This window comes from Pararge aegeria, chromosome 6 (genome assembly GCF_905163445.1).
Source record: "Pararge aegeria chromosome 6, ilParAegt1.1, whole genome shotgun sequence".
In the NCBI taxonomy this organism is placed as follows: domain Eukaryota; kingdom Metazoa; phylum Arthropoda; class Insecta; order Lepidoptera; family Nymphalidae; genus Pararge; species Pararge aegeria.
Window position 1 is genome coordinate 20,592,146 of NC_053185.1, and position 27,484 is coordinate 20,619,629.

At 39.1% G+C, this 27,484-nt stretch overlaps 1 long non-coding RNA gene across 1 annotated transcript; it reads right to left on the reverse strand.

The window, feature by feature from the left end:
- Nucleotides 1-2,754: 2,754 nt before the first annotated feature.
- LOC120624723 lies at nt 2,755-3,512 on the reverse strand. The gene is made up of 2 exons (XR_005658775.1): nt 3,219-3,512; nt 2,755-2,945 (listed from the first exon to the last, which is right to left on the reverse strand). It is a non-coding gene; the product is annotated as an uncharacterized LOC120624723 (long non-coding RNA).
- Between the last annotated feature and the right edge of the window lie 23,972 nt (nt 3,513-27,484).

Below are 27,484 nucleotides of genomic sequence, written 5' to 3' on the forward strand. Positions count from 1 at the left end.
GTAACGGTCTGTTACGATTGCGATGGTATGTTTAAGCGCCTGTAATAAGTAATCGTTTTTCCCTTCATATCAACACCTTACCAGGCCACTTCAGAGCACGGGTCTCCTCCCTCAATAAGAAGGGGTAAAGACCGTAGTCCACCACGCTGGCCCAGTGCGGATTGGTGGTCTCCAAACACCTTTGTGAACATTATGTAGAACTTTAAAGTATGCAGGTTTCCTCACGATGTTTTCCTTCACCGTTGAAGTAAGTGATATTTTAATTACTTTAAACGCAAGTAACTTAGAAAAGTTATACGTGCGTGCTGGGATTCGAACTCGGCTCCCCGAAAGTGAAGTCTATTCTGGTTGTTCTAGTTTTCCCCCTAACTTTTCAGTTATAACTTTTGTGCCAGATGCTACCCGGTATATATGACTGGCGGAACTGCCTGTTGGCCTAGTGGTCAGCATAAGGGGTCAGGTAATTCGTCGGTAGGTTATGTTTATTGGGAATTTTCTGGTACGAAATTGTCAGTACCAGCTACGAGTAACCGCGACACTAGGACATTAAACCTTGACCTCGGGTAATAAAACTACTACGTGTTAGTAGCCGTTAAAGCAGCGCAGCGAATCATATGCGTCTGAGTCCGTGTGAGAAGACAACTGGTCGGCAACTTGTTGGGAGTCGTCACTGAGTAAACCACGAAAAAGTTTATTTTATGTAATAATTAGACAATAATGAGTAATTAGCATTTTTTTTTTTATTATTTGCGATACTACCCGCTTACTAACAAAAACAAATACAAAGCATGATACAGTCAGGTAGAATCTACAAGGAAGGTTTCTGTCTGTCTAATCTAAACTAATTTAATATTTTATTAAAGTAGGTAAGCCAGAATTGGCAAGGATATTATGGAAAACGTGGAACAGTTATTTTTCGCGGTCAACTACTTGTAATAAAAATTGATAAGTTTATGTTGTAGGCAGTGATTGCAACCGAGGATTACGCACCGAAACGACGTGTGTATGTTTGAACTATCACCTCGAAGGATTCTTTAAAACTTTAATTGTTACACACCGCAAAAAATGTAGTGTGAAATTTTGAAAGCCGTGTTGCGCGGCGTGGCGGCGGCGCTTCTCTGCGCAGGACACGACCTACCTCACGTCACGACTCGTAAGCTTTCGATGTCGGTTGAAACGTCTAAGCTCGGTGCCGGTGTGGCCGCGCCGCATTTATAATAAGAAATAAACTTTCATTTGGGTATCATCAGAAAAAGTTCATACACACTTCAGCGGTAAAAGGTCTTCTCCAAGAGCTGATATTCCCGGAAGCCTCATAACGTGGGCAGTCTCCATACAAAAAGTACAAATATTTATTTTACTATTTATATTTCCGTGGGGTTAGTTACTTTAGTATACTTTATTGTTACTTGAAGTATCTCCCGATATATTATTATTAAATGTGTAACTATAAATTTTTAGTATTCACTGTTTATTTTGAAAACACATTTTGGTGATTGTTATCTCGAAATAGCGGAGTGGAGTCGTTCTAAGCATTTAGTCGCCGCAATTAGAAGCTGCTGAAAAGCAACTTTAAAATTACACCGAATTTAAATACTGTAATTGAGACAGTGTTCTTTTCTCTTCGTTTTAATTATTCTTCAGAAAATCCAGAGCCAGTATCATACGCTGTATAAAATAGCTTGCCTATATTCCTTGTAAAATCCTGTAAATTACGTAAAATTTTTATGAATATGTTTAAGTGTTCAAGTAAAATTGTTTTTGCGCTACAACTCACGCTGTCTTTAACATCATCATAATATAATTGTTTATTATATGAATATCTTAATAAGAGGCAATTGTTTTGAATCATAGACGATATAGGTAGGCATACTTGTATAGGTTTTCATAAACAATTTAAATAGCGTGGCAATCTAATGAAAGGAGAATTAAAGCGAGCATGCGGGTAAAGTGAGACGCTCAGACTCGTTATCCGGTCTCGTTGTTCTTTAACGCTGCCTCACGATCGCCGCGCAAGAAATTATATTTTGAAAACCTTAATTTACTTTAAAATATTAATTGCTACGTTTAATTAAAAGACTACGTTGTTGTAGGCATCACCATCATCCTACGCCTAATAATGTCCCACCTTGGGGCGCTGGCCTCCTCCTTCATAAATGCTCTTACTCTCAAAAACCATGTACGCTCATCACATGTTAGGGTTAGTAGTCGGCAACAATGGCTTAACGTACTTATTAAGATAGCGGTTTTGACAATGTAAATTTTCGGCTCTGGATTGGTAAAAATTTATAACAGAAAATCCGAACACTTAATATTATTAAATCTGACTTTGGCAAAGAATCCGGGTACCTCGTTATCCATCGTCGAACATGCTAAGCATTAGACCAAGGAATAAGAGTAAAATAACACGTTCAAACAAATCGCACAATCATTTGTGCGATTTGGTTGAACGTGTTTGGGAGACTGCCACTTAATAATACGCTCTCGTAAAGAATAGCTCGTAGCATAATAACCGCTTGTTACTGCGAGATAAACACGAATTGGTGCGACGCGGACACAAATGGCCTGCCTTGCATATGCTGCAGGGCTGCCACCTCAGAGTAATCGTATTTTTATTTATATTGCTACTAATGTACACAGTACAATCAGGCCACTGCTTGGCCTCGTAATGCCTCGTAAATTTTCAAAAATCAAGTAACGTAATACAACTCATTTACCATTATTAACATATGTGTGTTATTGATAATGACTTAATTCAGTGACAGTTTAATGTGAACAGGGAGAAAAAGAGAAATGGTTCAGTCATAAGCCAATTATCAACCTAAATAGATGTTACAAAATCTTTTAATCGTATTTCTCTTGGGTTATTGGAGACATCAACACCACGTTGGTAGTAGCGACTTGTGTAATCTGCGGCATTCAATCTGTCCAGCTCAGGAAGGGTCCTAGAATAAGATGAATGAGATGAAAGGTAAAATGGACAACAACAGAACTCATCTACGTAGAATTCACAAAAAACTTTCCGTTCACTTTGTTGTACACATTGTGAGTACGAAAACCTATTTTTTGCACTAAAATCAGATTAATTATATTTTTACTATCTCTAAGATAAAGCTTCAACAAATAACATTAAATGTGTATTTTGTATCTGCCCGATCTGAATAAAAATTATAATATCTGAATAAAAATGATAAAATGATGTAAGGTGTATTCTGTACCTATTACATCTGAAAATGCCCCCATCATAGTTTGCATCTCTTGAGTTCTCTTCCCGAGTCGCTTTCTTATTTCTGAGAATCTTGGCTTCTAATGGATATAACCTAAGGAGTTTGACCATGTTTCTCTATCTCTTCCGCTACATGATAATAAATTGATAAGCACTTTATGGTGGACAATCAAGTACTTTCTTCACCTGGTCCGTCCAACGGCTCGGACTCGGTCGTTGCCTGATGTCTTCGAAGATAGAACAATAATGCCACTTTATTTTCGAAAACATCTGTTGAGCAGCCCTGCCGCTAGCTCAGCCGTATCGGCTTTCCCGCGAGTCCCGCGAGAATCGCTTTATTGCTCCTCGCAGTCGCGCTATCTCACGTACTCGTCGCATGCAAATGCAATCCGTTTAAAAACAGATAACGGGGAAGATGTGCTGCATGCTGCATGAGCGCATCGTACGGCCGCTACGTGACGCTAATGCGATAGTCGCCACTGATGTAACGCTTCCCATATCTCGGTACTGAATACATTACTCAACGACTTTCTAATAACAATAATAGGTAGGTATATCGTAATTTGACGGACTGGCGCAGTGGGCAGCGACCCTGCTTTCTGAGTCCAAGGCCGTTGCTTCGATTTCCACAACTAGAATTTTTTTGTGATTTGAACACGAATGTTTTTCAGTGTTCAGGGTGTTTATATGTATGCTATGTATTTTTGTATATATATATGTATTTTTGTATATTATTCATAAAAATATTAATCAGTCATCTTAATTCAAAAAATTCAAAATTCATTTATTTCAAGTAGGCCTAATATAAGCACTTTTGAAACGTCAAGTCTGTCTGTTTGTAGTGATTCTACCACCGGTTCGGAAGGCAGATTATACCGAGAAGAAGCCGGCAAGAAACTCAGCAGTTGCTCTTTTCCAACATCAACAATTTACATTTTGCATTTTAACATTCATTTTTCTATATTGTGAGAGCTGAAAGTGGAGCCGGATGCTTCCAAGCAACCTTGTCATTAAAAAAATCATCAATTGTATAGTAACCTCGCTGTAATAAATGTGTTTTAACAAATTCTTTAAACTTGTGCATTGGCAGGTCCAAAATCACCTTAGGAATCATATTATAAAAGCGTATACTCAAACCCACAAATGATCCCTGTACCTTACGCAGACGATATGCAGATCACACTAATTTATGACCATTTCTTGTAAGTCGACTGTTTATGTCCACTTTTTGTTTATAAAGACTAATATGTTGTCTTACAAATACTATATTGTTATAAATATATTGTGCAGCTAAGAGTAAGTAAGTTCTTTAAACTTCTCACGGAGGGATTCGCGTGATTTAAGTTTATATATTGACCGTACAGCTCTTTTCTGCAATATAAATATAGTTTCGATATCAGCTGCTTTACCCCATGACAAGATTCCATAGGACATAACACTATGAAAGTACGCAAAATAAACTAGCCTAGCTATTTCAACGTCAGTAATCTGTCTAATTTTTCTGTTTGCGTAGGCAGCCGAGCTTATTTTACCGGCTAGTGAATCTATATGGGCACCCCACTGTAGCTTATTATCCAAGGTCACGCCCAGAAAAACTGGGGAAGTCTCTATTTTTAGTGATTCACCATTTATCCTTAGTACCCATAACACAAGCTACGCTTACTTTAGGGCCAGATGGGTAATGTGTGTATTGTCGTAGTATATTTATTTATTTACGTGTTTTTGTTGGTTGGCTTCAATCTTTTGCTGCAAAGTTTTTTGTTATTTATAGCACAAATACGGGGACAGAGAGTTGTATAATCTGTTATACCCTAAAAATGCACAGTTTCTTTAAGATCGATCTTCTATACAAATTGCAATACTATATGTATGTATGTGCAACATTAGTAGCTCATATAACAATATAAACTACACGAACTAACCAATATTAGTAATATCGATATATCGTCTGCGAGAAGTAGGACTCCTTTGTAGAGTTGAACCTACGTGGCGCGCTTTCATAACACGACCCGAAAGCAATTTTAAAGCTGCCAATGCTCGAGTTTCAACCAGACATTTATTACGTAGTGCTCTCTGTTAAATATACCTATTGATGAAGTTTCTTAACAACAAAGAAGCCAAGAAAATAGCCTCGTAATACACGATTATATCGGAATACCAATTGATAGAGAATATATAAAAATCTTTTTTAAAAGAGCCAGTCCTTGATTCATGCCTGCTTGTTTCTCGGCTCTTCCGCATCGGCGGTAGAGTCACGGCTAAGAAACATGCTGGACGTTTCAGAAGACTCACTGCTGTAGATAATAGGGAATATTAAAACTAATTGTAATATTTGAATACATCACGTAGGTACCTACTATTTTTAGTTATTTTTAGAAATACTTCTACAGCAATAAAATATGAAGTATACATCACTTACTTCAATATTTGTGCTCTGGCCAGAAAACAAGTGAAAAAGGTCCATCTACCTACGTTTTCCATGCGCGGCTATTTACTATTTAACGGTAATAAAATAAAAATGTGAACATGATAATTATAGTGCGTAATGTATTATTAATTATCGTGCTATAGGCCGTGCTCTGTGGCGCAGGTTGAGTCAGCGGCTCAATAAATCAGCGCGAGCTTGCGTCAAGGCCTGCGCTATCAGGCGAGATCGTCGAACCTAGCGATCCGTCCATCCGATCGGGGCAGTGCTGAGCGTTGAGGCTGTGTAAACTTGCTTTGGTGACAATTTGTACAAACGGGTTACAATTAACACAAGTTTTATATTCAAATTCAAAAAAATTCAAAATTCAAATTCAAAATTCATTTATTTCAAGTAGGCCTAATATAAGCACTTTTGAAACGTCAAGTCTGTCTGTTTGTAGTGATTCTACCACCGGTTCGGAAGGCAGATTCTACCGAGAAGAAGCCGGCAAGAAACTCAGCAGTTGCTCTTTTCCAATATCAACAATTTACATTTTGCATTTTAACATTCATTTTTCTATATTGTGAGAGCTGAAAGTGGAGCCGGATGCTTCCAAGCAACCTTGTCATTAAAAAATTCATCAATTTTATAGTAACCTCGCTGTAATAAATGTGTTTTAACAAATTCTTTAAACTTGTGCATTGGCAGGTCCAAAATCACCTTAGGAATCATATTATAAAAGCGTATACTCAATCCCACAAATTATCCCTGTACCTTACGCAGACGATATGCAGATGACACTAATTTATGACCATTTCTTGTAAGTCGACTGTTTATGTCCACTTTTTGTTTATAAAGACTAATATGTTGTCTTACAAATACTATATTGTTATAAATATATTGTGCAGCTACAGTAAGTAAGCCTATTTCTTTAAACTTCTCACGGAGGGATTCGCGTGATTTAAGTTTATATATTGACCGTACAGCTCTTTTCTGCAATATAAATATAGTTTCGATATCAGCTGCTTTACCCCATAACAAGATTCCATAGGACATAATATAGGTGCTAATAATGTAATATTAATGCTAATGTCTGTCTGGCATGATTAACGAAATATGGATATTTTTAGCTACCCCAGTAACCGTAACAGCTTTACAGCTAAACCAATCTTGGCAAAATTTTGCGTAGAGAAAGGCGGAAGCTGCTTTCCTAAAGACAATAACCCACTGACGGTTCCCGAGGACTTTTAATTTTTTTTATATAATACACTTTAACACATTGTGTTACTTAGTCTCACATAAGTAAAACTACACATCGATTTAAGAACCTCTCATTCTTTTTGGAAGCTTATCATATTTATAATAAGCAATCTGGAGCGACTGTCGCAGTTTCTAGCTCGCCATTGTATGTGGCTCCCTTCGCGCTCAATCACGATGGTTGCTAGTGCACGAGGAAGCCGAGGTACAGCTGCGTACCGAACTATTATAATATAAATTATAATAATATAATGCGTCAGTAGCGAGCAGACGCCGGTGACGGCTGCTTAATTAAATTCGTTTCCCGAGGGACACACATAACCCTTGGTTTCCTCGACGCTAAATTAACCCGCTTCAAGGACAAGCGCAATGCCTTGCGTTCCAGTAAATACTTTGTTTATTTCTCACCCCTGCAAAAAAAATTTGAAATATGTTACTGCTTTTTAAGGTATACCTATAAGATAGAAGTAATCTGATAAAATAAGCAGAATTTCTGAATGTTTTATAATGTAGAACTTGGAAACTTTCGTTGCTGTAGTTTATGTTTGTAACCCTTTTTTCGAAAGAGTAAAATTTACTTTTGAGTTGAAATATATTTTGCCCATTTTCGGCGTTATTTACCTACATAATATAATGTAAATAGTATATCTACATTTACAAGTTTTCTACCTAATTTGCATATTTTAATTCGGCTGGAGATATTTTGGAATGTAATTCTGTTGGTTTTAAGCAGAACCAAAGCTACCTAGCGACGATTTTTGGATTTATCGTCGAAATATAATAAGAATAATTGTGATTTTAAACGAAGTTACCTAAGAAGTATTGTTCGTTGAAATATTATACAATAGCTCAACATCAAAATACGTGTACTTAAGAATTCAAATGTTTTTCTTAGAACATATTTCTATATTTTATGTGAGGTGGTTCAAATCTCACCATGGCCACGGCTTGAACCAGTTTAAAAACCAATAGCACTTCGCTCTTTATCTAATTCTAGCTACCCTACCTGTGACACTTTGCAACTCAACTAAGTTTCGTAACCATGCACTTGTTTGTTAGAAACACTCAGAATAATGTGATTTCGTTGACTTCCGCGACCGCTGACTGGGGATCAGCGCGTACCGACCATTAATCTAAAGCTCTTTGAACTTGTTTGCACAGCTCCTATCAATCATTTCCTGCTGATGTGTTTACTCAACGGTTGTCTCATTGGAAACAGATACGTATCTCTGCAGCTGAAGAATTAAGGTCCCTCCGGCCTCCGGCCCCCGGCCCGCTCTCCCGGCGGACCATCAATCAGCAGCGCGGCGCCATCCATCATCATTCTACATCGCAGGCTGGATTCACTTACATCCAGTATATTATTATTGGTTTGAAAGGAGTTCTCATAGTTTGACCGCCGATTGGCGTCCCCGTGTGAGCAGTGCTTTCCCTGCTTTCTATTTCCATGACTGTTTGTGTGTTGTCAAAATATTTGTGAGCTGAACATGCATTTTTTTAAGTTTCTGGGTCAATCTGTTATATAATATACAGATTCTGTTATCTCAGTACCCATAACACAAGCTATACGCTTACTTTGGGGCTAGATGGCGTTGTGTGTAATAATATATTTATTTAGTAAAAAATATAACATTTTCATATACTTTTAAATTATTATTTGCCCAGAGCATCCCATGAAGATCTGTGAGACTTAAATTTCGATCTGAAATCGCCGCTCATTATTTCTAACTGGCAAGTTCCTATAACGTTCAAACACGAGTTTTAAGCTCCCAGTACGGTAATTCTGATCCGCTGTCGAGGTGGTCTCCGTGCCAACGTAACTTACAGCTTTGCACTGGAGAAGCGTAACTTTGCAATGCTAAGCTGTGAAGCATCATCGGCGATGTTGAATATTGATTATTATTAATGAATTGTGACATAAGAATTGTCTAAAATGTTTATAACAATGAATAATACATACGACCACGAAGCACCTTTATATTAGGTTTATTTATTGATCGTAGCGCGTCCCTAGAAGGAACGGACTTTGGAAGTTTCATTTCAAATGAAAACTTTAAGACGTGTAGTGTAGACAGAAGGCAAACACTGTCGCCCCGACCGGTCCCTACCCCGTTACCTAGAGCATTCTGAGGCGGCATACACGCTGAATCTAGCATCCATTCCCAGGAATCTCGGAACAACCGGTAATATCTGTTAGTAGTTAGTATATCAAATTTCTTGTACCAACTATAAAATGCAGCAGTTAGTTGGTTTTTGGTTAGTAAAGAAAACAAGATGTTTAGTAAACAGAATCAGTTCTAATCAGCAGTAGTGACCTGTTGATATGACTGTAGCAGAGTCACCTTGACTGTCTAATGATCTTCTCGAATGCTGAATACATGAATGTACTGACACCAATGATTGCTCTGGTTGACACTAATTTTAAAACAACGTGGAGCCAAGTCAGTTGGTAACAGTATGGGGAATCAGTCGCTCCGTGGAGAAGTCATATCAATTCCGAGGTATTTTGTTTATTTCATTATTGATTTGGAACAACCATATATTTACTAATGGTGATAATTAAAGTTAAATAGAAGCATTAATTAATATGATTTTTGTGTTATATGCAGTTCCAATGTAGCGGTGATAGCCCAGTGGGTTGGAGCTCGACTTCACTTTCGTGGGGCCGATTTCGAATCCTCCAACGCACCTCTTACTTTTCTAAGATATGTGCGTTTTAAGTTATTAAAATATCACTTGCTAAAAGGGTAAAAGAAAACATCGTGAGTAAACAAGCATGCCTGATCTGCCTCCATAATGTTCTCAAAGGTGTATGGAGTCCACCACTCCGCACTGGGCCAGCGTGGTGGACTGTGTGGTGCCTCAACCCTATCTCACTCTGGGTGGGAACCTGTGCTGTGTAGAGGGCCGGTAATGGATATGTATAATGATGATTCGAAAATTCAACATTAAGAGATGTTGCAATTTACGTTAACTCGCAATCTCTCACATGACTCGAATATATATGAAGGCGAATAATTCATTTCCGCTAGCGTCGCGGGCGAGGCCTGCCGTGAGCCACAGCCGGCACAGGGTACTGCTGCAGTTTCAGCCTTTACGTAAATATACAGAAGAGAATACAACTTGGAATACACGACCATTCCTGAGCCCTCCGGCTACGGCTCGTGACTCACGACGTCACGAGCATATACTACAGTCACCCTAAACTTTGTGCTTATGTAGTTATATTTATTTAATTTCTTTTTGATACTACAAAATAGGAATGTGTGTTTATAACTAAGAAATATGTCAATGACCAAGAGAACTTACAGAGACACGTGAATCACTGTCAATTTGACAGGAAAAAGCGGAACTTCAAACAGGCGAAGTACTCGCATTTGCCGTCAAAAGCACCTTTGATTTAGTGCAGGAGGAGAGCAAGCAATATGCTCTGATTTATCGGCTGCAATTTTCTCGTGAGCTGCGAGTACGTGCAGAGACATCAAAGCCGGTGCAGCCGCGGCTGCTGATTAATTGCACCAATCGAGCGAATCAGAACCAATTGCGGATCTGCTCATTGCCGTCTGCCGAGCCCTCCCCCCACCACGCCTCCCCGCACTAAGTGCTTTCCTGACTTTGCTCCATTAAAGACTACTATCTGATGTGAACTCTCTAATAAGATATCACTTATCACATTATGAAAGGCGAACAACTTTGTTATACTTATACTACGAATAATAGTTGAAAGGATGTACCTATATTATTTCTTGTAATTGATTTACCGTGTAAGTCACAGTGGGCTTTTTTGAGAAGTTCGCATTTTGGAAGAACGCGCCCAATATTTATAGCCAAAGAACAACCTTCATCAGGCCCTCAACCAATCTATACTTATAATAAAACTGTAACTGGAAGATTTCTGTACATTTAATATATTTAATAAAAAAAAACTGAAGGACCACTTTCTATCGCAATACTGTGGTACTGTTTAAACCTAGTTATTATTTTTTTTTTTTCCTGTACCCTGCCCTGTAGTGGGCCGGTGGTGGGTTGATATGATGATGATGATACATTCATGTAGTACATTTTAGGTATTAAGAACTAGTAGAGAGCTGTCAAAATGTTCCAAATCAAAAATAACCCATAATGATCTAGGTATGTACCAATAAAAAGCCAAATAAAATCTAAAACCTCTTCGAGACCACCGCAGCGAGGCATGGTGCCTAGAAAACAGAATTGCCCCTTTGAATGGCCTAACTAATTCTTTTGCAAAGGCCATTATATTATTTGCAATACGATCGCTCGGGAGGTTGAACAAATGTAGAGGTATTTATCGCTTTTACCTTATTTCGAAGGTAAGGTACTTATTTTATTATGAATGCTTCAAAAAGGTTAGTCTGCGTTGGTACAATACGATTCCATAACCTGTCTAGACCAGTTGAGACCTTCACGAAACTAAGGTATGTAAAAGGTTGTGGTATGAGTGGATCTATATGTGTTTTTTGTTAACATTGTTATCCTAGCTATGCTCGATGTTGTAATAACAGTAATTAAAGGCAGTAATGCAGTGACAAAAGCCTTTGTGAGGCTTTGAAGGCGATCATAAGCTGTGAGGCCGTCCACGCTCGCGCTGCATAGCGGGCGTGCGGAATGCGCTGGTATGTGCGCGGTGCAATAAGCGCTGTCGGCCACAACGCGGTCAAGCGCGCAGCCTTGCTCCGGCTGCGGCGGGCCCTTCGTGGGGGGGGGGGCTGCAAGGGGTATTACCAAACTAATCTTATTAACAAGACACGAGAAAACGTTCTAAAACAACGATTGTACGCCGTTGTGAAAAACTGAAACGTATAACTCGCAGCATGTGCGCGTACGCGTAGAGAGTGGTACCTACGTACGGCCGCTGCGCGCTAGGAGCCGGCGTTTGGCAATAAGTGTTTTCTATAAACAAATACATTTATTAGGTACTTATATTTAAGAATATATGGCGTATACCTATCTATCCCCTTATGTACCCGACATTATTTCCACTGGGTATGGTTGGATACAAAGAGCTGAAAGTACGGAGGGATTTTACCCTCGTGACTTTTATTGTATTGTAATGAGAGGCATGACACACAATCCGGACGTCTTAAGAAAGTAAGGCTACCCAGCCTAAGTTCCCAAGCGTGATGTGAGGAGGCGACGGCCCTCACTGTGAGAGGTCCCGATTGTACTGACTACACTAACGCATTAGGTTTAAGTATTCTGCAATGATAATGTGTGAAAATTAGAATATAAGTCAATCTATATATATATAATGAAAATGGTCTTCGTTTGAGGCTCAATCACGCCTAAACCACTGATCGTACCGACATGAAACTACCACCATTCGATGCGAAATTTTTCCTAGATGGTTTATGGCTATCTAATTTTTGAATTCCAACATTCCTTCATTTTTTTATTGCTGTTTTACTTTTATGAACATTTATCCCGCTAATAAAAACAAAAGATAAGCATTTTCTCTTGATTCTTTTGTTTTCATGGATTTCAACAGAGTGTATTAAACGGATTATGGTTTTTTACATTCAGCTAAGAATCTACTCACGGTAGTGGAGAACGGCTGGACCAATTGGGCTTTTTTTTATCTTCAGAATTGTCAGGAGAAAGTTTTGTATGTTTTGTTTTGTATTTTAAAAAAGCCCGATAAAAAGTTAAAAATTTCGATGATAATCGAAGAATTCCCATCTATATAGTCACTCACCACGAAATCTCGGGAACCATAAGACTTAGAAACGTGAAACTTGTTAGGAATATTACTTTTGCTATGTAGAGGTCAGCTATGAATAGATTTTAAGAAATTCATGCCCCAAAGGGGATTGCGGGGGCGTTAACAATGAACAATTCCCGTTTTTAAACTATAGCTCCTATAGACTTCAAATTTGGTAGGAATCTTCTGTAAGAGGTGTAGAAATAGGCTATGAACGAATTTTACGATAGCTCACCCCACAGGGGGTTGCGGGGGTGGGTATTAACAATTAATATTTTTAATTTTCCAGCTAAAGCTCCTACAAGCTCCAAATTTTGTAGGAATTTTCTATAAGTGATGTAAAAATGATTTATGAACAAATTTTACGATATCCCACCCCAAAGAAGATTGCGGGGGCGTTAACAATGAAAATTTTCAATTTCCAAGCGATAGCTCCTATAGACTCCAAATTTAGTGAGAGTATTCTATATGTAATATAAAAATGATCTTCGAGCGGATTTTACAATGAATCACCTCCAATAAGGTTCGCGGCGGTGGGTGTTAACAATAAAAAATTTCAATTTCGAAATATAGCTTCTAAAAATTCTAAATATGGTAGGAATCTTTTATTATTCACATAAAGAACATCTCAAAATGGATTTCAATAAAGTCTACTTCCGACAGGAATTGCGGGGGTGGGTGTTAAAATCTAAAATTTTTATTTCTAACCTGTAACTTCTACAGACTCCAAATTTGGTGGGGATCTTCGTGTATGTAGGGATATTCGTGTATTTCCTTACAACAATCGTCTTTTTGGCAGCGGAGAAAAAGTCATTGAGAGGTTTCAAAAACTTAACTTTACATGTAGCTATCCAATCAACGGACTAAGAATTTTACATTCATTTTACTTTTGCAGACTACATAACCGACGAATTCTTTTATTGCGGGATCGCGGAAATGTAACAGATTAAAATGAATGCATTTTCCAAGCACATGAGATGTGGAAAAGAAATTTAGTTACTTATTCCAATAGAATTCATAAAAAACATGCACAATTAATTTTCTATAAAATATTGATGTCACGGAGAAAATTTTAGTTAACAGAAAATTCGTCGCACTTGAACCTAGACAGATTTCAACTTCACATATGAGACTTGCAATGACTTTAACTTAAACTTTCAATGCTCATTTCAAATTTTTTTCTTCATGTCAATTATTATTAATTTTTGGAAGAAAGGCACGGAAATGTTATAATGATTGCACATTGAAAGTTACAATGAATATTAGTGAGAAAAATCACCTGGATGAAAGATACAGGCTAAATCGATGGAATTTGGAATTTGAGTAAGTCTAAACAATATCGATGCTTACAGTTCTATCCGCGGGGCCTATTTATGTTCATACAAAAATAAAAAAAAAGGAGAATAATAAAAATATGAAAAAAATAAATAAAAATGAAACATAAAATGTAATTTATTTCCTTTTTCAATTCGCCCAGCGAAGCGGGCTGGAAACGGCTAGTAAATAGATATACTTAAAGTGCTAAACGGCCTTTCTATTGTTTTGTTATGAAGATTTCTATGGGAATACAGTTAAAACACCAAACCTTCCCTCCGTGCTGTGATCCCTGTCCGATGACCCTCTTATGGCTAGCCCTACATTCCTACCAGGGGCATGGGGCCACACGCCGCCTCACCGCCTCGCTATTGCCATCATCGGCTCTCACTGACCCCTTCTATTGACACAGTCTATCTTCATTACGTCACCACGCTCTCAAGTAAAGCAACCCCTTTTTAATTTCATGTGACGAGGCATAAATTACTAAAACGTATCGCCACGTACCCACGAGTACGGGCAATCTAAAAACTTGTCAATAAATAAATTCTTCAAGCGATTAAAATTCTTTAAAAACACCGATTGTCTCTCCCCGCCTCAAAAGCTTTTAAAATAGATTTTAATAAATATGTTTTGATTTACCTAAATATTTTTTTTATAGTAGTTAGGTATTCCTTTTTTTTTATTTCTTCGAAAACTACGTATACAATGATTCTCCTAGTGGTAGAAACACATACAAAGTACATATTACTAACGTAAGTACACGCATAAAAATATCATATTGAAGTTAAAAAAAATTGGTTCTTTACAAGAGCGAGAGACCGTTTACGTGTTAAGTGGTTTTGATGAATATGACTAGTTTGCGAGGAACAACTATTGATGTCAGGTAGAGTATTTTCCAATTCGCTGTGTGATGTCGAAGTAGATATTTTAGCTGAGAATCCATCAACACACATAAAAATTGGAAAAGTAATCACAAATTTGCATTGGACTACAACCTTCGGAGTCATGTAGAGCCGATGTAGAGTAGAGTAGAGTAGGTAATGTTCAACAGATGTGTAGACATATCAAGAGTGTAACGAGGTGAGCATAATAATTGTCTTTAGTAGTGAATGTGGGGTGGGTAGGAGCGCGTAATCTGAGCTCCGGTTTCTGGAATATAAAGAAGACACATGTGCCGCGTGCAGCCAGCAGGACCCAGCCCCGACCGCGTGCCGCGCACGTGCATGAGAGCAAAAAATCAAACGTCTGATGGTTGTATATTTTGTTCAGAGACATTATTAGATAATACTACCGCATACTTCCGACTATAACGAGAATCCACAACATTATCGATTGTCCAAGACCCGTAAGCCAATCCCCAGATACAATCTAACTAAATGACTTAAGTAGGTACTGTTCGACAAGATTCATCAAAGTGTTTAATATTGGTGAAAGCAAATCAACCTAAAGACCCCATCTCAATCGATAGCCATGAGCTCGCGTGATGAGTCTCGCTAAGCCGGTGAGCCCCGCTCATTGCAGAGAGGCGTGAGGCGGTCGGGTCTCGAGGCAGACGCGGTCGAGTCTGTGAAGCCAGTGCGCTCTGCTTAATCAAAGACCTTTGAATTCCGCCTGCATGGATGAAGGAGGGTTACAACAGACTTCGTAACAACTTACTTTCATACTGAATATCATTCAACAACATTTTAGGATCTTAGAACGGAATTTGAACCGATTAATTATTAGTGTACCTAATATTGCCCTCATTAACATCTCTTCAAATTACGAGACACAAATCACATATCAAATTAAAATACCATTAATTGTAATTAACAGCAGAGTGTTAGTTTAAAGTAAATAGAGGGTATCGTCTTTTATTATGAGCCATCCCCAGTCTAGTACCAGGTGCAGGTCAATAGGAGGATTTAAGAGCATTGACCTCGACGCTGGTCGAATAATCTAAATAGGTCTTTTGTATGGGGGATCCCATCGGCTCCCAGCGACTCCCAGCGACAGACGACATCAATGTCGTCTGTCCACCTCGTTGGCGTTCAACTTATGCTGCGTTTACCGGTGCGGGGACGCCATTCCAACATCATGCGACCCTAATCTGCATAGGGTTCTACGAGCTATGAGCCCCACCCATTGCGACTTCGCGACTCGTTGAGCTATGTCGTGTGTAGTAGGATCTCTTCGGTTTGGTCCCGTAGAGCAATCCTAACATAACTCTCTACATCGCTTGCTGAGTGTCTCTGAGCCTTCTTATGAGGCCCATAACTCGCTATTCCAATGGGTGCGGCGGGTTAATATGATTTATTTTGCAATCTCAAAAAAACACCGCGACAAATTTGACCCAAAAATAGAGCAATCGTGTGATAAGATATTTTTCAAGTGAGATTAAAAAAAATAAACGAATAAAGCTACTCCAACCGAAATAAACTATTACTTATGGAGCTACCTTGTAAATACATTCTAAATTAAACGGAATTGTCAGGCAGTGCTATCCTTTTCCACTCGACCCTTTGAGGAAATAACTTTGACAGCTGTTACATAATTTATTGAAAAAAAAGAACCGACTTTGTTCTACAACTGAAGCAAAAAATAAATATTTATTACAACGTTCTTAAGTAGGCGCCAAGTTGGATGTAGTAAGTTACTATGTATAGATCATATATTTCGTATTCCTTTTTATATAGTAGCAGCAGCAATTACGGTTCTCGCAAATATCGCATAGGTGACCCTTTAATATTTGAAGAGTTCCCCCGATTTCTTCAGGATCCCTGCAACAGATCTTGACCTGAAAATGGAACCGTATGGGAAGTACACGTTCTCAAACAAAACTAATTATTAAAATCGGTTTATAAATTACAGAGTTAACAATCAAATTGAGAAACTCCTCCTTTTTTGTAAGCCGGTAAATAAAAATATGTATCTACTTTAGCGAGTCGAGTACAACCGTACTAGCACCTCGACTAAACGTCATCTTATGTCCAACTATATTGTATTCCGCGAAGTGAATTTACCAAAAGATAATCCGGAAAGAGTCCATTGTGGCCACAAGTCACGACCCGCGTGGCATCTGTCATTAGAATTAGCCTAAATCATTATAAACGACAGACACATAAAAGTTGACAGCTATTTTCAAGAAGAGTTGAGTAATTTCTCGTTCTAATACATAATGAAGACAAAATATATCAAGATTATTTCTTTCGTTAGAAGAAATTATATTTATCCTCGTTTTGGTTGTACTCTCAAGCCACTTGAGAAATGCTGATTGATTGACATTGATTTTCCGTAGTAGAATATTCTATATATCTGGCAATAAATGGCCTAGTTTTGGCCTCACTCTGCACGGTATTGTAGTGTGGGTCTATTACTTCCAGATACATAACTTCGGAAAAATATTTGAATCAATCAGAAATTCACGCAGCAAGTTGCTTGTCAAAAACGAATTATATAAATCGACCATAAAGCTCTTTTCGTTACATCCGAGATGAACGAGATCATTGACTTTGTGCCCTTCACGGAAGCACTTTCTCACCCGTGAAGCACTCCGCCGCGCCGTCCGCTCCGACGGTCGACGTCGAGTGCCGCCCTTCACGACGCAGCGTGCAAACGGACAAGCGGCCAAATGTTTACATTGCGCGGCCAATCTAACGTACCTATTCTAAACTTACCTCAAGTTTCTGAAATACTAATCAAACCACCACGTAACTACGATTACAGGAAAACAAACCAGCAATTTTGATCGCGAGACAGACATTACTTTAATTGTAAAATTATGTTTGAAAAGTGCAACTGCTGTTTCTTGCTCAGTAGAATCCACTGTTCGCACCGGTGGTCCAGTCACTACAAACAGATAAATCATATCCGAAATACATTATAATACTTTTTAATTAGATTTAGTATTCGAACAGCGTTTACTCGCGTATTCTTCACTAACAATAGCAATTTTGATAATATCACAATGATCATTTTACAATTCATTGAATTAACCAAACAGTTATTAACGAATCACCCTTATAATATACTAATTAAGAATTAATTTAGGTTTAATTGGCTGATTCGCTAATTTGATTAATGATCAACGATTCAAAAACCGAGGCTTATTGTGACACCACTGAGTCAGAACAGTACTCCACTAACTGAAGACACAGATATTATACTGACAAAGGCAAGTACGATATGTAACGAGTCATTCGCAAAATAAAATGTTTTACTTACTCCATGCCTCGCAATTATCTCAGCATACTCAGCGCCACCGCGAATTTTGCACAGAAAGCCAAATCAACTAAATAATGTCTTACCTACTTACGAGTGCCTACATTATTGCATATAGGTATTTCTTTATTACATATACGTAAACAAAAAACGAGGAAACCTACTTCAAAGAAATTTAATCTACATTTAAAATATGCATATAAAAAGGTGTTATTGCACAAAGAGGTGAAACACTGCAGGTAGGTACTTAGTACCGACATAATATGTAACACATAAAGCATGATAGCTTAGTTTAATGTCCACACTGACGGTATAAAATAACGTAATGAATATTGAAAGAAACTATATACTATATCTCTACTCCAAAGATGTGTTTGTTAACTTGATAAGTTTGACTAGGGGCACTTTACTGTAAAAATGCAAGCACAAATAATAGTAAGGAGGGATTTTTTTTGTAGGTTCGCTTTTTTGTCATTTGTATTTCGATCTCTTTCTACGCGGACCATCACATCTCACTGCCTGCATTCCACATTCTGAGACAGAGCTTGCTAAAAATACAAAGACAAAGGAAGCCAGTTACCTTCATCTCAAAAGGTTTGCGTTGCTGTTCAGAAAAATTGAGAACAAGAAACGGTGTTACGGTAATGACTTTCGTAACGTCTCGACTGTTTTGTGCTTCTTTATTTGTATAGAAACGAGTCATTTACCTAACGAACGAAAAAAACAGACAAGGGGTCTTGAGCTGTGCAGTTGATAAATTATATCCAGCGATAAATTATGTATTTTACTACTATCCCGTCTCCTTAACTTCGCAGATCAGTCAGTAGCACTTGTTTATATTTTTGTTAGAAAAAGGACAAGATACGAAAGCGGGAAAATATACCAAATCAAATAAATTTTAGTTGAGGAGTAAATTGAAATTCCACGAGCAAAATCGCGGGTACATACAGATCGTAGAGAAAAGTTTGCACTGCCGGTAGTATGATATTTTAATTGAAACGAAATGTGAACCGTACGCAGCGTGTATCTTTCGACATCCTTCAGATGAGCCGGCGCATGGTACGTCGCCACATTACGCACTAAGCATATGGCGACTAAGTCCCTTGCGAGCCGCTATTATTATTGGCAGCCATGCACCAACATTCCAGAGAAAAGGCCCAAGCGATTAAGTATTCATGAGGCACTCACTAGCGTCGCGTTCTGATTTCACAGCCGGAGGCGAGTGCCACAATGGCCTCCGCTACGTAATTATGTTTATGCTATTTAAAGTTATACAAAAGGCATTTTCAACGTGCGCTTCGTCTGTGTTTGATATCGGGACGCGACGACGGGTCGGCGCGGGTTTGTATCGGTGTTTCCTCCGTCTCCATACATGCTCTGCACAGAGAACACTTTAATCCAAGACTCGGAGTGTGTTGATCGCGTTTGTTTGTGGAGCCATGTTTTGTATTCACTGAAGGTATGGGTATGACTGGTTTCGTTTAGGCCATAATATAGTTGGGACAAATGTCATGAATAGTTATTCGAAAAAACTATTGCCGTCGCCCTGAGCCCTTCTTCCCCCATAGAGTGTGACAGGGACAGCTGTAGATCAGACCGACTTTACCTTTTAAAAACTGACGAGGTCGACTTTTCGTGAACTGCAACATTGGCATGAACATTTTAAAAAGATTACGCCTTTGTTCCTCTTTCTTTCTTTTTGTTATTTTTTTTCAATTTCTCTTTGAATCCTTTGAACGTGGCGGTGAAAAAAGTTATTAGTCATTTTAGAGGTTCGGATTTTCTAAAGTAAATAGGTAAGCTATTTAGCTTATCAAGAAAAAGAAATAATAGCGACATTGATTTAACGAAGAAAAAGATGGCTCTAGAGGCGTGTTCCAGGGAGGAAAAGAGGAATACATATGTATGGAGATCCCCACTAATACTATCAAAATCATACAGACATACCGCTATCATTGTATAACGTAAATAATACATTTCCGATCAGAATATTGAGTGCAATACCTGGCATAAGAGCGTAAGGCGAGCGCCGCCGCGTCCTCCAGTGGCCCGCAAATTATCTCATCTGCGCCGGCACGACACGCCGACAACGCAATATTGTTCCTAGCAGTGCGTGGAGACTTTGGCGGATAACGCTCAGCTGCTGCTGCACTTTATAGGAATATATTTACCATTTAATTGTAAGCGAGCCACAAAAGGATCACTCCTGAAGATCTTCGAATGAATCTAGTTGACGGGACGTAATAGACAGGTTTTTTTAACATATTATAATTCATACATATATCTACTTTAAAACACAGCATACAGAGTATGTTCTGTATTCTGAGCTTTAAAACTACTTGTCACACAGTGAGTTATGAATGTAGGTACATGTGTTTGAAAAGCAGACCTATCTATAACTTATATTAGAGTATGGGCAGTTATACAGGTGTTTTGTAAGGGCTGCCCGATCTAGTGTTAGTCCTCTGTGCTGCAATGCCCCTTTAGCTTCGTAGCTCGTTCAACTATATCGGCCGGCCAGAGACTCCTAGCACTCGCATAGCTATATTCATTGTTACATAGTGAAATCGTTGTGTAGGTATATTAACTTAATTTTCGTGTGTGCTTCATTTTTACATATTCAGAGTAATACCTTTAACCGCGGTGCTACCTACCTACGTAGGGCGGCGCGGCTGGTCTGCCGAGCGGTCGCCGATTCAACAAGTAGGCAATCAAACAACAGCGCGTTATCTGCTGCTAAGTACACCGGCGAGACAAACAGACGGAGCTACCTAGTTCGATAACCGCTCAGTGCTGCGTACACTTTCCTATCTGTAGTGTACGTACTGCGTAGGCTACTGACGTTAAGCTCTGCCACTTCATGGAATTAAATTACCTAGTTATCAACTCAACTTCAAAGGTTATTTAACCAGTTAGGTATAACAAATTTATTTCATTGCTAAGGGAAAAAGGTTGTATTGGATAAGAAACGAACCATATTCTGTGAAGAAGCCCAGCGAGGTATTTCCTGTATATTTCCTCATTTTAGCAATTCGTTTTAAGCATTATTTTGCTACAAATTGCAACGTTATATCAAACATGTTGCTATCTAGGGTTCACCTGTAACATTTTATCCAATACACTTCTCCGGGATGCATGCACTATCTCTTCTTTTTTTTACTTCGGTCACGCGGTTGAATTGGGCATTGGTAACACATTAAGATTAACAAACGAAGAGACACTTTCGTTATTATAATAATAAGTATGCACTTATGCTCATGCTGTTATGAGCATAAATTTTAAAGCCTAGTTGTTAGGACTTCTCTTGCGGGGGCCCGAATTCGAACCCCGGCACCTTTTCGTTTTCGGAGTTATGTGCATTGTCAATTTACGCAAATAAAATATAACTTGCTTTAACAGTAAAGGGAAACATCGTTCGGGAACCTGCATGCCCCAGAGTTCTCCATAACGTTCTCAAAGACGTGGCCTAAACGGTTCTCATTGTGTGTAGTGGTGGTGTGTGTTTATATGATGATGGTGATGCTCATAAAGTGCATTTATTACATCACAAAGACTTATTTTTAATCATTCGTTTTCATGTTTTACAAAGAAATAAAAACCTCACCTGGAACTCGTTTCCCAAAAAAATCTGATATTTCATTAAGCAGTGTCAAATGTTTGTGCTGTAAATTAATTTCTGCTTTTACCTAATAGCTAAATTATCACACTGACGTATCGATGCCGAAGTGATGAATGTGAGTGGAATAGGTACATGGGTTTATCCGAAACCGGTTCCGTTTGTCGCGAACATTCCGAGAAAGTGAAAGTTGTTCAATAATGAGAGGCGGCCGCGCACGCCGCCGCGCATGCGGGGGCAGCTGCAGAATTTGATGAGGCGGTCTCAGATGGTGGCGGGCTCAGATGGTGGCGGGCTCAGATGGTGGCGGGCTCACCTGCTAACCCATACCCAGAAACCCAAAAACCAGAGCGAATCGTGCCGGGACCTCCAAAAACCAAAGCGCTCACCGTTGCGCCGGGAAGTAGTGAAAACATTGCAATTATTGTGAGTAGTCGCTGACTACTAACTACATTCGTCAAATCACCATCACAAATTTACCATCATCATCAGCCTACAGCGTCCCACGGCTAAGCCCAGGGCTGCTCTCTCACACGAGAGAGCGTATTGGAGTATAGACCCACAACGCTGCTCTGATGCAGGTCAGTGGGCTTTAACATAAAGTCTATACGAAGTCGATCATTTGTTCATTTGTAATTTAAACTACTGAACCAATTATTTTAATACAAAGTATAAGAGTAGGGATAGAATCGTAAATCTATACTACTACGGTAAATCTGTTAATTCTCAAATAAATGCTGCGTCGCAATCTTCGTGAGATAACTTTATAAAATAGTTTTGTTTTTATTACAGCATAGCACCGACTCCGCTCACCGCTTAAAACAATATATAGGTATATTTAAATTGCTTAGATCGAAACGCACATAACTTCAAAAAGTCAGTGGTGCGTGCCGGGGCTCGAACTCGGTCTCCACAAAAGGAAAATCTTACCCACTAGGCTATAACCGTTTTAAAAATAACGTGTAAAAATACCACTTGTAATTTTTTGTACTTTTAGCCAGTCATTATCATGTCCACATAATAATGTTACTCAAGAGTCGGAGTTCGTTATTAAAGCACGCCGACACGTATCCGAACCGCGTGGCGGATCTAAATTCCAGATTCCTCCCACCAGTCGTTAAGGCCTTTCAGCTACTGTTGATGTTGTAGCCACGCTGCTTGCCAGCAATCCCGCTGGCGTGCCGTCACCACGCCTCCTCGGGTCGCACTGACCCGCATAAGACACCTAGGGAAAATGCGGCACTGTTTTCTAATAAATATAGTTAATACCAGCTTACACTAACTGCGCCCACGGCTTTACCCGCGTGTAATGAAACCTTAAACTTATTTTAAACTATCGTATTAAGAAGACATATTTATATTTCTCGAATATCGTGCAAAGTTATGGTTTTCTCGTAATAAAGTGTCAGGAGACATGTTTTTAATTTTACATGTGATGTTACTAAAAGTAATCAAATACAGTCCGTATTATATAAAACTATGGCAGTGGTTTACTCAAAACCTATTAGGTTTTTAGTTTCACAGATAAGTCTCAGAGACAGTACATAATGTCCCTCTAAAGCCTGTGAAGTATTAATTTCGGTTTTTATGATACTAACTCACAGGGCATTAGGATTTGGAGCATGAAGCCCACCACGCTCCGCGGCGCGTGCGCCACTAAGTACAGCCGTCACCAAGCTTGCAATAATGACTGGTACCGTTAGATCGCCAACACCGTTCTCTCAGCTGCCACCATCAGTGGGTGGAAGGTAAAAGATGGACTGACGAAACTAAAGGATTCCTTCTCTCCTACAGAAATTATAAAAACTGGCCAAGAGCTAGTCGGACTTGCGCACGAAAGGTTCCGTACTAGTGTCTATAAAAGCGGCAAAAATCTCGTCTGTATGGGTCTGCTCTCATCTTATAACATATTTATTTTATTATATTTTTAAGTATTTGTTGTGTTAGCAGCCACAGAAATACATTACCTGTGACATGACAACTGTCTATCGCGGTTCATGACATACAGCCTCGTAACAGAGGACAGTTATGGGGTCCCGTTTTATCCTTTGGCTAAGAAATCCTAAAAAGTGACAACAAAACTCATGGCCTGTGTGACCAAAAAAACGAATGGCCACTTATGCCGACAAATAGTAACGCTATATAATATGCCAGGTCATATAGGTAATACATATAAAATCCTTAAATGTAGTTTACAGCAGCAGTTTATTCTGATCGTAAGTTATTTGAATTTTAATAGTCTCCCACTATTCCAGAAGTTTATTTAACAGATTTATAGTTAAAACGCGCACACAACCAATACTACAATGCCAGTTTCTGTTATACCGTCGGTAAAAAGTAGCAAACAAATGCCATGTTTTGATTTGTTGTAAAAACTAACACTACACTACACATAAATTCATAATTCTAGACTAGTACTGAGAATCCACGAAAAACCCAGAACATAAAAATTTTTAGCCCGGCCGCGGAGTCAACCCCAGGACCTCGCTATCCACCTACATTCCTAACCACTAGAACTACGAGGAACATGATTGACACATTTTAATATAAAGCAGGAGAGATTTAATTCTTTGGCAAAATTACAAACTTTTATCGGCTTTCTTTGTTGGACTTTTATACTTCATCCATCGCGCCGGATTACAGTGATATTAATTGTAATGTCAGCGCCCGCGGGATTGCGGCTTAACGGCATTGACGGCTACCGCTGACAGCACTCCGACTGGCAGGAGCCGCAACCACGCAACCACTGGACATTGCGCAATGGGTACAAATACAAAAATGACTTGACATCAATTTAGTTCATATTAACGGAACTAAAATGCATAATTAAAGTTGTAACTAATAATGCAATACAGGTGGGCGCTTAGATGGAACTTCAAATTGGTCACCTCTCTGTGTTAGAAGTCATATAACTACTCTACTGAAACAAATTGCAGTTATGCAGTTAGGTAATAAGCTAGGGTACCTTTATATAAAGCACTGAAAGCCAATGGTTATCTATTGAGTGTCATAATGATCAAATGATCATAATTATACATTTAGTTACGAGTAGTTATAAACTGTCCGAATAGCGTCGAGTGTGACACTTAGTGCCGATGTCAACAAAACCTGTTCGCGGATTGATGCAAGTCACCTACTTCCAATCGAACATTAGTGAAAATGACGCAACCGGTCGATGACTAACTCATAACGCGAATGCTGTGTCGACATGTGCTGCTGAGGACAGATCACCTTAGTGATGATCGTAAGTGAAGGAACGCTCAATCCTCGTCGTGCCACCAACTCGTACCACACTGGCACTGGCACGAGAAGGAATTGTCATTCCTCGTCGTACTACTGCGTCCGGATGATGCTCTACTTAACAACACTTTAGGTATAACTCTATAATATAATAATATAGTAATATGCTGGTGTAAGGGAACCTGCAGGCCTGAGAGTTGCCCATAATGTTCTTAAAGGTGTGTGAGGACTCCACACGCCTTCCGTAATTGTAGCAGGACCAGACTAATTAATACCTACTTTAGATTTAGACACTGCCTCTCCGTAACATCACGGGTATAATGATGCAACGTCTGTTGGCTTTTTTACTTTTTTCACGTCTATTTATTTGACATTCTTTCATTTATATAGTAGATTATCTACCGCCGTTACATACCAACGCAAGTACGACCTATGTTGGGTGGTCCTAAATTGTGGTCACGGTCTGCCTAAATGGGATGCACTCTTCATTTACATCTCATTCTGTCAGAATGCCAATGCTAGAGATGGGCATAGACCACTTTGGGAAGGTCACCGTACATATTGAGTTCACCGATTGTAAGAAGTCCGTGTATGACTATACGTGTAACGCGAGCCGCACAAAGGAAGCAGGTCAGCGGCGGCGGAAGTGGCATTGTGCAACGACCACGCCAATAGAGAGCCGCTCATTCCGCACAAAGGACTGGCGAAACACCTCCATCGTGCGGCGCGAGAGCTAACGTGTTCATCCCACAGACACTAATTGCGTCTTCTTTCAACTTTATTCGTGATACCTACTACGTGACGTTGGTTAAACGGATATGGGTTTGAAACAAAACTCATATTTCACATTCCATCGCGCATTTTGGTAAAAAAAAGAGGACGGGTAGCAGCGACATCTGTGCTGCTACTATCACCTACTACGGCCCGTCCAGCCAGCCCGGGGATTATGTAAACCCTTGCCTTTAGTCCAGCAGTGGACTGGTTATCATGATGATTTGAAATAAACGAGCCTCCTATCTACAGAGTGGCACCACTGCGCAGCTGTCGCCCGGGGAGACACGAGAGACATGCGACTTTCACGCCGCGTGCGTACCGACGAGGACTGGCCACTTATTATTCAATCCGATTGATGTAATCCGGCGCGGAGCGGACCGGCCTTGCAAGTACACCAAGTGGTTATGCAACGAAAAATAGATGACTTGGATACTTGGACACTTACTGACCCTATTGCCTGTTGCGTGCTGGCGGCTACTGCTGGCTGCAAGTTGCTAATTGGTGTTCATCACCATCAGATCACAACAATGTCCATTGTAAAACATCATAAAATAACGCGTTATAAACCTTTCTTAAGTGTAAATTAATAGTTCCATTTGAATAAAAATTATAGATTTAGTTGAATGTTTAGGCTTGCTATTCTTTGCAGATGGCCGCATCATAAGGTTCACAAAATACAGCTTAAAACCGTCCTTAATTGAAAGTTCTGCCAAAGAAATAATTACGAGCTTTTCTGTATTCTATAAACCTTAAACGGTAACCCCTTTTTGCATTGAGACAAAGCACTTCAAGAGAGACTATGGTCGCGTTATTCAACGTAGTGACGATGAATGTTGAGACGCAGATACCTGTCCGATAACTTCCCGAAGGCAATCAGTTCGTTGTTAAACAACTTTCTATTAGCCGGACTCTTGCGACTATAATATTATTACGGCGTCGCGCGTAGTCGTGCCGCTGTGAGAATCTATTATCTACCCAGCTGAGTGTATGGGACGGTAAGCGTTCATTTGCGAGTGTCAGGGAATAACCGCCAGGCAACCGGCGTCAGGCAGATCACTACAATAGGGTTTTGTGCCGGAGCAGCGTCGCAGTGATCGTGTTAATGTGGTTCTAGGAATGATAAGTTATGATCTCGAGCATTTTGTAATCGGTAATTTCTGGAGGATACCTGGAGATAATATAAACTGTTTATGTATTGCGAATGAAAAATTTTTTTTTAGTTTCAGATATTTAATAACACAAATTATGTTTCGCGTTAACACCGTTAGTCAACGTTGAAAACTTTTTAAATAACAATTACAAAATCAAATTATAAAACCAAAATGTACAACTGAAATCTAAAAAACTATTTCCACAAAACACATATACATTACAGTCTTTAATTATAAATTAAATATTATTAGGAATTCTATTGATCTACTAAGTATTCATTTAAGAAACAGTAACATAATTTTTGTCTAAGTTTAATTAATGCAAGTAAACAATAAGGCAATGAATTAACTGTCAACGACTTCATTTGTTAGCTATATATATGTACCTATATATAAAATGTTAATAGGCCCTAAAATGCTTGGGCATCATTCATATAACCCCGGTTACAATACCGTAGAGTTTCTGCATCTGATAAATAATATATCAACTATTCAACTTAACTGGTGTGCGGTGATAGGATTCACGGGGCTCTTGGACTTTAAAAGCAATATCTCAGCTCTAGAAACAGTTGTACAG